Raw genomic sequence first — 12,623 nt, 5'->3', positions numbered from 1 at the left:
TCTTCATTTTCCCACAACCCTGCAATAAAGATCTTAGTTGATTGAATTTCATCAAGAAATCCTTAATGGATAAAAAATAATCCTATATAAGTGAGTTAATATCTACCTTAATTTGAAGTGCTCTGAACTCATTCACTATAAACAAGCCTTCAAGCTTGGTCCATGTAGCTAGAGGGGTATTGCACCCATCAAGATGAAACTATAGACTGTTGGAGATATGTAAAGAAATCAATCCTATTGCCTCATTCATCTTGTTCCTATGTTGCATGACCTCAAAAGGACTCTATAAAATTGGCTATACTGCATCTAAACAAGACACAACCCTTTTCACCGAAGAAGCCATGTCATTAAGGTCTTCCATGTGTGATAATTATGAGGGTTTAGAAGTTCTCGACAAGAAGGAGTCTCGACCATTATTTTAAAAGGTGTTGAATTGGTTTTTATTATAGTTCTAGTTTACATAAGTAAATAATTAAAAAAATCTAACCCCAGTTGCTAGAAGGAATGCGTAAATGAGAGGAGCAAAAAAGCATCAAATATGAATCACAAATACTTATTTTTTGTAGGCCAAAAAATGAACAAATGCTAAAAGTACTATGTCCACTGAATATTATTCCAAACTGATACTAGATCGAGAAAGTAGACAAATAAATCATGCACTTTAAAAAAAAGTACTTGAATACATGTCCATATGAGCCTGAACGAAGCCTTTGAAGTTGCAAAAATTAGGATTTGTGATTTTCAGACAAATTCAAAAATAGAGACCACAAACAACCTACACCAATGTGTAGATCATGACATTCTACCCCAAAAAAAAAAAAAAATTCTCGAAAAAATGAGTCTGTATGAGTGAGATATCATTGTTTGAAAATCACCTCTATAATTATTTTTTCTAAATCGCTATCGTCGCACCTCCAAAAATCAAAGAAAAATGCTCAAAAAATATTAGATTTGTTCTATCAAACCCTCTTTCTCCTTTTTCTCCAAATATTGAACAAGCTACAATAGATTTGACTCTAATACCATGAAGGATTTGAGCAATATGCAAAACAAATCCATGAAGCTCTCGAATACCTGCATGTAAAAACCTGTCACAAAGAAGAAAAAGACACGAAGAGGTGAGGTTTTGCTCTAAAAATATGCAAATTGTATTCTCAAAAATGAAAAAGATGTAAGATACTTACAAATGATCTATCCTTATAGTAGGAGATCGAAACCTAAAAAGGGTAACCTAAAAGGTAAAAGCCATTTAATAATTACTAATTAATTATTAAATGTGAATGCAAAAAGTGCATAAAGTGAAATCTTAAGAAGGGGGAAAGGTCCATCCCATGAATCTTGGATTGAGAACATTACCATATATAATTATTGCCCCATGTTGCATAAGGATAGAGCTTTGGAAGACTTCTAAAGGGTCCATGACATTTTTTCTGGAAAATTATGTTTTGAACTGAAAATCCCCTTGTACTATAGATTGTCCCCTAAGTCTCAAAAGCTCATTCAATCTTTTGGTAGCCTGTACATTCAATTCCCTAAATTCACTTATTTAAGGGTAGGGGTTTTTGATGAAGAGCCTATACACCTTCCCAGGTTCACTCTTGATTGCTTTTTCCTAGCAGAGGTAGTTCGATAATTGATTGTTGCGATAAAAAAAATTGACTGAAGAAGCTTGTGATATTATTTTCCCACTTAAGTTAGGCAAATTGACATGCAAAAGCATGGAAGATGCAACATGTATAAGCTCTAACTTGGTTAAGCTTGGTTTTAGCTTCTATTAGGCTAGACCGAACTTTGACAAAAAAGAATTATTCATAGTCTATTTGATACTCATGCAAAGATTGTACATGTCCCTAATGTGGAAGATTTTGGGAGGATTGTGCAGATGATTTGGAGGTGAGAAGAAGAAAGTCATCAAGGTTCATTGTTGCACAAGTCCACCTATTTCAATTGAAACTGAGTATAGAAATCACAAATATAGAAAAAGACAGAGTCGATACCCCAACCCACCAAGAAATTGAACCTGTAATTTCTAACACGATTTCTATAGGTTGGAACTCTAAAGAAGAGGATAATATTCTTGAAAGAACAAGTTTGATTGAAAAGATGAAGTCTTGGTTGAGAATGAAAAAGAACACATACTAGTGACCAAATTGACCCTATTTCTAATGTTGATGTTACAATTGCAATTAGCAGAAGGTTGCTAAGGATTTCTAAGAAGAAGATTCATAATCCACCTCTTGTACAGGAAGCCCATTATAAAAAGAAAGCCAAAATGTTAGTACTTATAAAACTACACTAGGAAATCCAAGTAGATGAAAAACCAGATAAAGACCTAGGTGGTGAACTTATCAAAAACAACCAAAGAACCTAGATGATAGTGTGTTCATCTTTGAGGATACAAGTCGTAAAAACCCCTAAAAAAGCTACTAAATCGCAAAAGGATACTACTACTCCTAACTGGCTCATAGCTTTAGTAAATAGGAAGAGGAGTTTGGTTCCTATTTCTTTTCTTGTTGACGACATTGTGAGTAAATATACCAACAAGACCCCAAAACCTAAAAGGACTAGAAGCATAACCAAAATAACTTTTGATAGTGCAATGAGGAGGAGTATAGCTGAAGTGGCCACCCATAATAAAAAAGAGGGAATTGATGAATTGGACCTAAACAATTTTTAAATCACATGCACAGATTTGGGGGTGATGAGCCATGAAAGAAAGGAACACTGGGTAGAAGCATCCACAAAAAAAATTGTGCTACAGTCGTAGAAAGATGGGATTAAAAAGAAGAAATTGGAAGTTGAGATAAGTGCAATGGCTGAATACATAAATTCACTAAAAGGTCAGAGTTCAGTTCCTGATGACCAACCGCGACTTACCTTTGACTCTAGTGCCCCTGAAAACCAACAATTGATCGGTGAATTAAAGAAGGGAAAGATGATGATAACAGCTATGTTTAGTTGGATTGGCCTAGTAACAAATCAGATTGCTAAAATCATGCAAAATCTACATGAAATTGTTTCTCTAGCTGGGGCTGCACTTGATGAATCTCATATTTAGTCAGCAGTTTGGAAGGGTGAAGTCAAAAAATTCTCATCTATGGTAACTGAATTGGTAGAGGTAGAAGATTATGGGCCAGAAAAGGTTTCTAAAGGAAAACCTGCTACAACATGTGGATGTGTGGTTGATTCAAGTTTTAAGAAAGAACATAGCTTGGAGGGTATCTAATTATAGTTCTACTATTTCCAAGATGTAGTCATGTGAAAAAGAATTCAAAAAATTGCTTGAAAATGTAAATAAGGACTTTCAGTCCATCAGCTTAGCCTTTTCCACACCTCTTATAGAAGGAGGTTTCAATGTGGAGATCATGATCAAACAATATGAAGATTGCATGAATTCTATGAAAGATAAAATTGATCTCACATTGTTTGACTTCTCCAAGGTGGCTAAGAGTGAGATAATGTTAGGCATGTGCACTATGTGACTTCCTAGTTATTTTGGTTACCATAAATAAGATGAGACTGGATAGAGACATCTGGAAAAATTGACTGTAGAGCATCAAGAGCCTGAATATAGTTGCCATGACCGAATTCATAAATGTATTCAGCATGTGGAAGCTTGCACGTGGATAGGGTGATGCCGAATATAAGGAGGAAGGAGAACCGCTTGACCAATAGATAGATGATTAGTTTTATCTTTCAAATTCTTTTAAGACATTTGGTTTCTATTTCTAGAAATTAATTTCTGGGATAACGTACCCTTAAGTTGGTTTTCATAACTACTTTTAAACTATCCAAAAATCAAGTTTTGAAGGATATTCTTAGATAGCTTTGTATTTAAGTCTGAAACTCAATAGCATTAAAGGTTGGCAATTTTTAATGGATATTATACTATGAACTTAATCTAATGTTTAATAATTACATAGATGTTTTAAATTTTCCAACATTGTTCTTGAACATGATTGCTCTTTTTGGGATGGGAAAGATTTGATTATTCAAATATTGTATGCTTTGGATTGGTTCATTGTTGATTTAGTATTGAATTAATGCCGAACTGTTGAAATCCCTTTCTAATGTTGGATGATATATGGTAGACATGTTAGATAAGTTCCTATTTTACATACCTTTTTGAGAAGCGATTGATAGAGAAACTGTCATTCTCTCAGATTTGTTCTTTCTTGTTTGTTTATTTGCTATTTTATCATTATCCCTCTATCCAAGAATAAATGGGAAGCCTTACTACTTTTTAGTTAAAAGTAGCCCTCATCTAGAAGGAAGTTTTGATTGATTATCTAATAAGGAAGCTGAACCTTACTAAAATTTAGAGAGGAATTGAAGAAATCAAAGTTCCTGTGTTGAAGACTTGGGGTTTGTCATGTAAATTTGGGCATAGAAGTTCTTAATTGTTTCTTTTTATTAATGGAAAAATTTGTATACCAAAAATTTTCAAGTCTAAGTAGTTACTAGAAACTAATAAGTTTTTGAAAGTTCCCATTTTATTGTACTCCTAATCAAGGTAAAAAAGAGAGATATTAATTTTTGGAGCCTATTATTAAAAGGGGATATTTTCTAGTTTTAAAATTGTAGAGGAGAGTGGAAAATATCAATATTTTTAGAAGGAGAAAATTGATCTTTTGTACATAAAAAAAGGGGATTTGAACTCTTGATTTCACAAAGAAATAATGAAGTTCTTTTGAAACTTTGTATTTATTTGGGTCCTTGTTTGATTGTGGATTCTTAAGTCAATTACAATCTTTCTTGGGTGATTTCATATCATTATACCAAATCATGTCTGTGCTAATTTCATGAACTTTAAGTCATTAATATTCACACAATTTGCATAGAGTTGTTGCTTTCCTGATTATCCTATGTGAATTTTGGGAGGGCAAGCTTTGTATCACCCATCTTTTTCTTTTCTTTTTAATCTAAATTTTTAATTGCATTGTATCATAACTATGGGAAAGTATTATTTTACTTTTCCTAATTTCAGTTAAAAGAACACGCCTGAGAAAGCCAATTACATCATATGAGGGATTTTTACCTCTAATATTTAAAGGAAGATCAACCATTCAATGGACATATCCAACTGTTGGTTTCTATTTTATCCTTAATTATGTGCATAAGGAGTTATTTCTTGAAGTTATCTTAAAAGGGTAAAATCTATAGCTAACATGTTTTTGGCAATTCTACTAGGGAAGAAAGGACTAAGATGTCTTTCTTGTTCTAGGCATGTAATGGTGTCTTCCTAGAAATTGAAGGCTAGCAAATCTGTTTAATTAAAATATCCTAGAAATATGGTTCAGCACCTAGGAAATAAAAGGAACCAATGCCAATCTAGAAGATAACCCAAACAATTTTTTTAAGAAATATTTGTTGAAGATGATAAGGTTCTTTATTCATTGTGAAGATGAGAAGACGATGAACATGCATCTAAAGACCAATTTTTTTTTCATAGTTTTCAAGAATCATGTAAGTATTATAGATACTATCTACTCAAGGACCCCAAACAATAAATTGATTAGTCAAAAGTAGAAATTGAAAGATTAAGATTGCTAAAGGAAGAAACAAACAATGAAAAACTAACATCTAACAACTTCTTTGTTCTAGGTGAATAAGATCACGTAAAAGCACTAATTAAACCTCATGATTAATAATTCCCTTCGAATAATAATAAGAAACAATCAATAAATATGCACTAGGAGGAAAGAAAAATCCTAGAACCTTTCTTAACATGCATGCAACTAGGAAAGATTGAACAACCACTCATTTCTCCTAAAAGAGAAACACCACAAGATGCGAAAAATATTGTGTTTACTCCTAACTGGTGCCTCAAGGGCTCATATGATGATTTCTAGTGTGAATTTGAGGGTAAAGATGAGCATATGACTGGTTTTGACATAGATGCATTTGTTTGCAACTCAGGTGATACAAAGAAAGGTATGAATTTTATTTTATATGTTCCTATATTTCCTTCTGAATCAGTAAATTAAATTTTTGACATTCATGAAATGGATATATATATATATATATCCAAAACCTAGAAATGAAAGTTTTTATTTTCAATGATGCTAACTTGATACCTAACAAATTTGAAAGGATAATTAAAAATATAGTAGAAATGGAAGAAATAAAGTAATTAGACTTCACATGATGCAACCTAAATATCCATCTTTTAGACTTCTTGACCAAGGTGATGGAGTTAAGAGTTCCAAAGTGAGGTAATATGCCTTTCCAATTTTAGAAACTCTTTTAATTATTAATATGTTATCTAGACCTGAAAGGTCTCAATTTAGATTCATCCTTGTAATGTAGATGGTTCAATTGATAGAAATGAATTTGAAGACAATGACAATATGAAAATGGAGTTTTATGTAGTTAAGGGTACAATGAATTGTACTCTTAGTGGTGATTTTATCTGTGTGAAAAGAAAAGAGGTAACCTCTATCAAATTTGGCCCCATTCTTGAAGAATATAATATTTAAAAGTCACAACTAGAAGTCACATATGTGGAGGTTGATTCATCATATAATTCAAAGGAGAAATGTTTGGTTTTTGATATTGATTTTTGACGCTTTGATAGAATTAACGGGCCATGACCAGCGTTGATCCAAGTTATGTCATAGAGATTAGATGTGAAGTTAGAAGAAAATTTAAGTAAGATTCAAAAGTCTATGATGAAGACTGACTATTTGGAACTGATTATGTTTTCAAGAGATTTTTACATTACATTGGTATGAGATTAGTAGTAAGGAACTTGTTAGATGGCTTTTGTTTTTAGCCACATAATATGGCTACAAACCACTATTTTGTAAGGGGTTTTTTTTTTTTAATCATGCTAATGGTTTTACATGAGTGGCCTGATACATTCTCAGAGGTAAGGAATTGTTTCTCTATTCTTTTGTAAACAATATTTTTGGTGTTTTGTAGGCTTAAGTAGTTTTGTCTTTTTCATTCTTGGTTTGTGCCCAATTGTCCTCTTCCTTCTACAAACAACTCCATGTCTTTTGTCTTGGTCGATGTTTATGTTGACTTTTCTATCCCAATATCTACGATATTGATATTTGTTTGGAATGTTGAGATTTGCTTCAACCTTCTAGTCCTTGTCCCTAGTAAAACCTATTGTTACCCCAATTTTTTAATTTTAATTCAATTTAAAAACTTTAACATTTTGTCGAAATACCATGGATCTATCCTTTTCTTTACACTTGGTAATTCAGTGTAGTTACAATCTTGTGAAGGAACACATTTGATGGATTGATATCAATAAGATGAAAAGGTTAATAGTTGAAGGGATTCATAGATGAAATAGAAAAATAATTCACATCTTTTGTAATCATGGCATCACTCTTGCAAAAAAGGCAATCATGAATGATGGAGTTATCCCATTCACCCAAAATAAATGGAGATCAAAATGGAGAAAATCTAAGAAATTAGAATAATCTAATGGTGCTATTAATTTCAAAAAAGATGAAGAAATTATGAATCATGAATTTTGAGATTTTCTTTGAGTCGGATATTCGAGCCTTTTCTTGAACTATTGAATCAAAACTACATAGCTCTTATATGCTTCTGACTTTGAGACTCAACACTTCAATATTTATAACTATACCATTCAAGCCTAATGAGGATTATTTAATTGGATTTAGAAAACCTTGAAGTCTAATAGAAATTGGCATGCTTTAAAGGTTTGATTTTTATTAATGATTTTAATGAGTGATGTGTTTGGGTAGTCAAATTCAACACAACAACATAGCCTAATATTATTTGTGTCATGAGGAAAAAACTAGTCTATGCATCTCTTGATTACAAAAATGAAGTTGAAATTGAAACACTAAGATCTTTACTAGAGAAAAACTATGAGCTTTCTAATGATCAAGTGGTTTTCATTGGTGCAAAAAGGTTCAAATGTGTAGAAATCATGTTCCAACCATCTTTAATAAGAATAGAACTTGTTGAAATCTACGGGATCACATATAATTCCATTGTGATGTGTGATGTGGATATTTATAAAGACTTGTATAGGAATGTTCTACTTAGTAGAGGATCCACAATGTTCCCTAAAATTGTACACCATATTGGTAAGGGAATTATTGCATTAGCTCCTAATAGCATGAAGGTTAAAGTCATGCTCCTCCAGAAAATAAATATAGTGTCTAGGTCTATATTGGCTTCTCTAAACATATTCTAGCATACGTGGACCTCAAAAAAAGTATGAAAAAGTTTGATCTATTAATTTTGGGATTCATATTCTCCATGAGAGTTCATTGGGTGCACTTCAATATTTTTTGTTTGGATAAATTACTAGTTAATGTTTTTATCTTTTATAAAAATCTCCCAGCCAACATATTAAGGTTGAGGAATAGGCCCACCTTCCTAGGTCCTACCAAGCCTGAAGCATAGGGGAAAAGGGTCATAATCTATCACCCTCATTCATTGAACCAGCCAATTGGAGAATCCCATTATTGAGTAGGTAAGCTCATATGATTTCTAATTTTTTGGTTTTAGACCATATGCCTAATTGTACACAATCAGATTCTCAAGTTTGTGATAGCTGTTACAAGCCAGAGTTGTTGTTACACCAAAAGATTGACTTGTCAATGTTTGATACAACCACTAGATAGGAGGCAGTTAAGCCATGTCACAAATCTTGAAGGTGAACGTTGGCAATTAGTCCAATAATCCCCCCCTCAGTGTTACCTAAGGAGATTCAAACTTGTTACCAACCTCTGATACCACTTGTTACAAGCTAGAGTTATTGTTTCACTAAAAGATCAACCTATCAATGCCCGATACAACCACTAGACTTATAGAACATAGGAGGGAGTTAAGCCATATCATGAATCTCAAAGATGAACGTTAGCGGTTAGTCCAAAAATAGTGTTGTATTCTTTGATTAGTCTTTTAAGAGACCCAATTCATGAAAATAGATGCCAATGATGCACTCTTATGGAATAGTATTTTGAATTTGTTATAGTTTGATCATCCAAGTTAAGATTGGTTGTCCAAATTAATTTTGTTTTATTGGCCTTTCTAAGAAAAGTTAAAATTAAAAAGACTAGTTATACCACTAATTCATATTACTTGAATATATAGAAGCCATTAGGTTGATAGTTTAGAATTGTCTCATAAGGTTATACATATAGTCAGAAAGATAGAACTTCATTAACTTAGAAGGGAAGACACTAGCCTATTATTAATCTCTAGAATCTAGTTAGTATTTGCATTTAAAAAGAATTTAGTTGAAGTAGTATTTAATTACAAGAAATACATTATCACAAGCATTCTTTTAAAAGTATCTTGATAAGAACATTCTTATAACATTCAATTATTTCTATAATTGTGGTATTTTCAAGAATCCACTTGCCATCTTGAGAGATCACCCAAGTCCTACATACACCACTATATGATATAAAAGGCATCCAACCAATATATTAAGGTTAAGGTATAGACCTAGGTTCCTAGATCTTGTAGATCCTAAAGTGCATGGGAATAGGATCATAATTGATCACTCTCCTTCACTAACCAAGTTAGAAAATCCCATCATTGAGTAGGCAAGTTCAGGAGATTTCCAATATGTTGATTTGAACCAACACTAGGCATGAAAAGAAAACTATTGTGAAGGAGTAGTGATTAAATCATTCCTTGGCATCCAATAATATTATTCCATTTTCCTAGTGTTATATTTTTTTCCTATGTTTGGTAGTAGGAGGTGATCAAGCTTTAACATATGCTTGTGCAATATAGATGTTGGCATATTTGTATTAGCTAAATCAAAGGTTGCAGATTTCTATGCAAGAGAAGGCACATGTATAGACAAAGAGTGTAAAATTCAATGTATTGGTCTTTACCAAGTAGTAACAATTGGCATTCCCATTTTTTAGAAGGCATGTAGTAAGCAAAAATGTACATAAAGCAAGATTTATTGTAGTGCGCTATACGGTGATGCAAGATAATACTAAATATAATTAATGGTTTGTTCCATTGATTGCTAAAATGATGAATCACATTAAATCTGGGACTTTTTTGAATTTATCTAAAGTTGTAAAAAAAACTAAGAAAAAATAAGATCAAAGTGGTTTATTGGTGACATCAAAGAAATGTGCATTTAGAAGCATTTCATGCCTGCCATTTTAATGTGTCAAAATAGTTATGTTTTTAAATCTCGTGCATAAATAGGGATATTAAAGTTTGTTAGCTCCTTTTCTCATTACAAGACAACAAAAGGCCAAGGAACCAACTAATTTTCTTGAAGTGATACAAGTAGTAAGTTGTTGAATAGTTGGTTTTTTGCATGCAGATGAGAGGTGGATGCTAATCCAAATCTTGAATTTTACGTGTCTGAATAATTTATTATTTTCTTCAATTTGGGAAAATATTTTTCTAACATCCGTTGTAGAGATGTAATTTGATTTCAGACTCAACCAACAACTAGGTCAGACTACAAGAGATATGGTCAAAGATATGCTACTATTAAGATAATATTCCTTGTTATTCAAACAAGAAAAGTAGAAAAATGTTCATAAACTAGAAGGGCTATCATTTCTCACATTGTAGTTTGACATAAATTTATGCATTCTTCCTCAAATTAAATCTTGGCTTCTCCTGATATTGAGTTATTTCTTATTTTGTTTGTCTTTACAAGGAGATTTGTATACTTCTTAATCTAATTTTATTAGGAGATCATTAAATCAAAGTAAAGCTCCTAGAAGAATAATATTTGAATTTAAAGTCTTTGGAAATTATTTTCTTATTCAATATCTTTATGTTGAAACTATTTCCTTAGGTTGGAGCACATAAACTGAATTGTTCTAATTAAAAGAATATAAATAGAACACATTCCATTTTCTTGTATGAGCTATTCTAGTTTGAAACTACTACTAAAATTAACTTGTTATAATTAAAATAATATAAACAAAACACTTTCCATTTTTCTATGAATTATTGTAGTTTGAAACTACTACTAAATGTTTTGTCTTGGTTGTGCAATCATTACTTGAAAGTATGAATTCTTTCCAAGATTTAAATTAGTGAAAATTAAATAGTTATTCTAACTTTTCTACCGATTTATGGTTTCCTCATGGTGTTTAGTTTGAAAGTACTACTTTGAATCCTTTCTTTCTAAATAGAAGTATTGTGCAAGAAAGGGTTTATTTCCTAGAGTCAATTGGGCGATTTTTTTAAGTTTATAGATCATGCACAAATATTCTTAACAATTTCAATTTTCAAGTGACTACAAAAGAAGGGGTGATGATGTAGGTTTGTTTCTCTTGGACTAATACTAAATGGAATTAATTATGGCCAACTTTATTCAAATTCGTCACCCAATTACTCTTTCCTTTGATCAAACAATTTAGTCATAAATGTAATTTAGGAACTATACATTGATAAATTAACTTATTTGTTGAATGCAATACAAACATTTTAATTACTAGTTCCTAATTATTGTGGTATGCTCCCATTTTTTTAATTCACCAAAATTGAGTTTTTTTATTTGATTTATGATTTAATACATTTGTAGAAATGCACATACAACAATTTATGCATCAATATTTGGAACCCATTATCAATACAAGTAAAAAAATCAAGAATAATGCACTGTAATCAAATATTTTGTTACAAAATATATTCTTGAATATTCATACAAAATCTATTATCTCTAGAATCATAGTAAATTAAGAAAAGGAAGGCAAAGATCACATTCATGTCCACAAATGATGAGTAGTTTGATGAGAACTAGAAAATAAAGCTAGCTTAGAATTAACAAGGTGAATGTTCATTTCATGTGGAATAATCTTTAAAATATGAACACCTCAAAATAGGCAGTTAGAAGAACCCAAAACTAGAATTTCTCATCTTAAGTATCTCATTATTGTTTTGTAGCTCTGAGTGATAAAGAAATTTTTAATGTGTAGCTCAGATTGGTACTATTATAAAGCTTCAACACAATGTTATTTTGTAGCATGTGGAAACTGCAAACACTAAAATTGTCTTTATGGTTGTCTCTCATTGATTAACTTATCTATGTCATCTATGGGTGCTTCTCGTTCACGTAGAGAACATTTATTGAAATGCATTTACATATCTATGGCCTTTGATTGAGTTGTCTATGGATTTAGGATTAATACTAGTGTGAGTATCATATAATTTCTTTTGGTGTGACTTCATATTTACAAGTAAATTACTCAAGAAAGCTCAAGTTCTATCTAGCCAAGATTGGCAGCCCCCCTTTTACCAAATCTTTGCAATATCTATGCTTTTATGAATAATTTAGAAATGTGGTATTATAAAGTATTGATTCTCCTAACTTGGCACCTAAAAAATGCATTGGTTGTAGTGGATTCACTTTCCATCTAGTATAGAATTTGATGTGTTCCACCTTTTTTTTATTGGTAAGAGGCTAAACCAAGGTTAATTATTATGTTTTATAGTTAATTATTATAATTATATTAAGCTTGAGTAGAGTATAATCCAAGACCTCTGAGAAAATTTTATATTATGATCAAAATAAATTTTCCTTCTTTTATGATTCTTCACTGTCTTCCCTCTTTATACGATATCCTTCTTTAATTGATAGCTTCCATTCTTTATCTTGAAAAAGTTAGTATACACTCATTCTTGGCCAAGAT

This window comes from Cupressus sempervirens, chromosome 6 (genome assembly GCF_028749045.1).
Source record: "Cupressus sempervirens isolate cs-2001-9-10 chromosome 6, ASM2874904v1, whole genome shotgun sequence".
NCBI classification, from domain to species: domain Eukaryota; kingdom Viridiplantae; phylum Streptophyta; class Pinopsida; order Cupressales; family Cupressaceae; genus Cupressus; species Cupressus sempervirens.
This window is presented reverse-complemented; position numbering follows the sequence as displayed.